The sequence below is a fragment of the Schistocerca cancellata genome, chromosome 1 (assembly GCF_023864275.1).
Source record: "Schistocerca cancellata isolate TAMUIC-IGC-003103 chromosome 1, iqSchCanc2.1, whole genome shotgun sequence".
NCBI classification, from domain to species: Eukaryota; Metazoa; Arthropoda; class Insecta; order Orthoptera; family Acrididae; genus Schistocerca; species Schistocerca cancellata.
The window spans coordinates 703697721-703700430 of NC_064626.1; the positions used below are offsets into that span (position 1 = coordinate 703697721).

A 2710-nucleotide genomic window follows, 5' to 3' on the forward strand; every position below is an offset into this window, starting at 1 on the left:
CTTCGTAATCAAAACGTCCTTTCTTAATGAAATTCCATTCCTTGGAATAACCGTCACTGAACTTACAGGCACGTTTCGGCATTGCGTTTCACAGTACTGTAGCAATAATACCACTAATATGAGAAAAAACTATTGCAGTTTGTCTGACAAAACATCAACTACTACACTGTTCTGACAATGAGTGTGTGAGTAAGTGTCGCGACAATCGGACGGTTTCATAGCTCTGTTACAACAGTACAACTTACTACTTGTTGGCCAAAGTACCGCTCAAAGTAAATTATTGCCTGAGTGTATCAATACTGATACTGTGATTACTAGTATGGGACAATGGAGGTTATAGACAAATAAGCTAAAATATATTAATTTCTTGTGCTGTATTTCCTTTAATATAGCGAAATCCCAAATATTTGAGAAAGTTTCACGAAATGTATTTAAAAACTGAATTCCGGGACTTTTGAGCGTCCCGAAACAAATTTTCGGGACACCGGAACACAGGGACGAAAACCGGGACAATCCCGGTTTTCTGGGACGTCTGGTCACCCTAGTTTATCATAACAATAACAATGGTGCTGATGCTCCTCTTTCCAAACGGGGGATTTGGGAACCGCTCCTGGGAGAGGCTTGGGAGCTGCACCGCACCTTGTTGACGAAACTACTATTATCATGGCTGAGAATGCTGAACGCAGTGTGAAGGTTGAAGATGAGCATGGCGAGGGAGGTAGTCAACATCCGACCTGAGATTATAGCTTCCCCCTTCCTACTGCATTGCGATACAATTGACTGTTACCGCGTATGCCTAACGAAATTTGACAGTGAGTAAGACTATTGTTGTCGAAGGAAAATAATACCGATTAGTCTGAGAAAGTGTACAACAGACCCTTCTGAAGGAGGAATCTGTTCTAAACCTAATCTAAACACTGGCAATAGTTTTGAAATAGATGGAATATAGTGCAATCACTAATGGGCCACACAGAGAGAAAAGGGTACCACGTAATATTTCGTACAAAGAAGTACTGATACTACAAAAAATATTGATTAGCTAAATAGGGGGTAATCAAACGGTCGCTAGCCCACTGGGGCAATGAGCAGAATCTAAGAAAAGTAATGGCAAAGAAAATTAAGCAAATAATCGTTAGCGAGTCAACAGAAAGTTCTCACACTTTTCCACTACATAACAGTTCACGAGAAAATAAATGAATCAGAAAGCACAGAGTTTGCACTTACTTGTTATGAAATAATAAATTTGGAAAGGAAAGTTAAATGAAGTTACTAGCTAACTAAATATAACTAATACATTTTTATATAAAAAAATTACTTTCAGTTACCTTAGTATAACGTAATGCAAAATTTAGAAAAATCCAAGCAATTTACTTTTGATTATTGAAAGATTGAATTGAATTATTTTAAGCAAATGAGCAACTGATTTTACTTTTAATATAACAACAATAAAATACGTTCCAAGCCAGCAGAAGTCACTCGCTAAGCTAAATACTGAATAAATGAAATTGCGCGCTCTTAGTTTGTGCTGTATTTTTAGTTATTAGTTTTGCCAGTGAAATTTCACGTTACTTTACGTGAATGAAGTTAATACTCAGAATTGCAAATCAGCTAAACACCAGAATGAGCAATCACTGAGGCAGAAAATTTAGACTTAACCTGATCATTTGCAAACAAACAAAATGGCAGTAAATAGTTAATCAGTTTTCATATTTTTATGACACTTGGTGATTGCATGGAAAGGTAAGGGACACGGCTAGCTAGTAACGTCTGAGGACAATGTCAACACAGCTGCCCTACAAGTTTTAACAATTGCAGGTTATTATTCAAGTTAGTCATACTTTGTGACAGAAATGCCACTTGATAATGCCTCTCCACTCCGTCTTCAGGCCACGAGTGGCCTACCGGGACCATCCGACAGCCGTGTCGTCCTGAGTGGAGGATGCTGATAGGAGCGGCGTGGAGTCAGCACACCGCTCTCCCGGTCTTTATGATGGTATTATTGACCGAAGCCGCAACTATTCGGTCGAGTAGCTCCTCAGTTGGCATCACGACGCTGAGTGCACCCCGAAAAATGGCAACAGCGCATGGCGGCCTGGATGGTCACCCATCCAAGTGCCGACCACGCCCGACAGTGCTTAACTGCGGTGATCTCACGGGAACCGGTGTATCCACTGCGGCAAGGCCATTGCCGTGATAATACCTCTACAATATTATTTATATTTTGTCAACTTAACGGTCTTACGATGTTGTAGCTGTGCGGTAGACGAAGAATGTAGTCGATGACAATGGTGAGCAGCCACTGTTGCTGCTGCTGGTTGAGAACCAAGAGTAGTTTCCAGAGCCATGGATGATTATGGGACAAGCAATAGAACTGCAGCTTCCTCCACCTGTCCACTCCTACCGTCCTCTCAAGTACCTGTGGGTTAACGAATTAGGTGCTCCACTCTGGCGTGATCGTAGCAGAACACAGCATCTGCGGGAGCGTCCAGCAAACACATCTTCACTCCTTCATGACTCAGGCTGCTCTGCGGTCTCTCTGCTCGCAGCAAGACGGAGACTCTCCATGCGCAAACATACAACGGCACAGCTACTGCTATTTCGTCGTTGATATCGTCACATTTAAATGAAGTTTCCTTGGTCGTTACGCGGCATTTAAAACATTTACATTATAACGACAACCAGTTATACACAGTCAGAAATAAATACACTG

At 41.4% G+C, this 2710-nt stretch overlaps 1 pseudogene; it reads right to left on the reverse strand.

The window, feature by feature from the left end:
• Positions 1-2072: 2072 nt before the first annotated feature.
• Positions 2073-2190, reverse strand: LOC126104821 (5S ribosomal RNA; annotated as a pseudogene).
• Between the last annotated feature and the right edge of the window lie 520 nt (positions 2191-2710).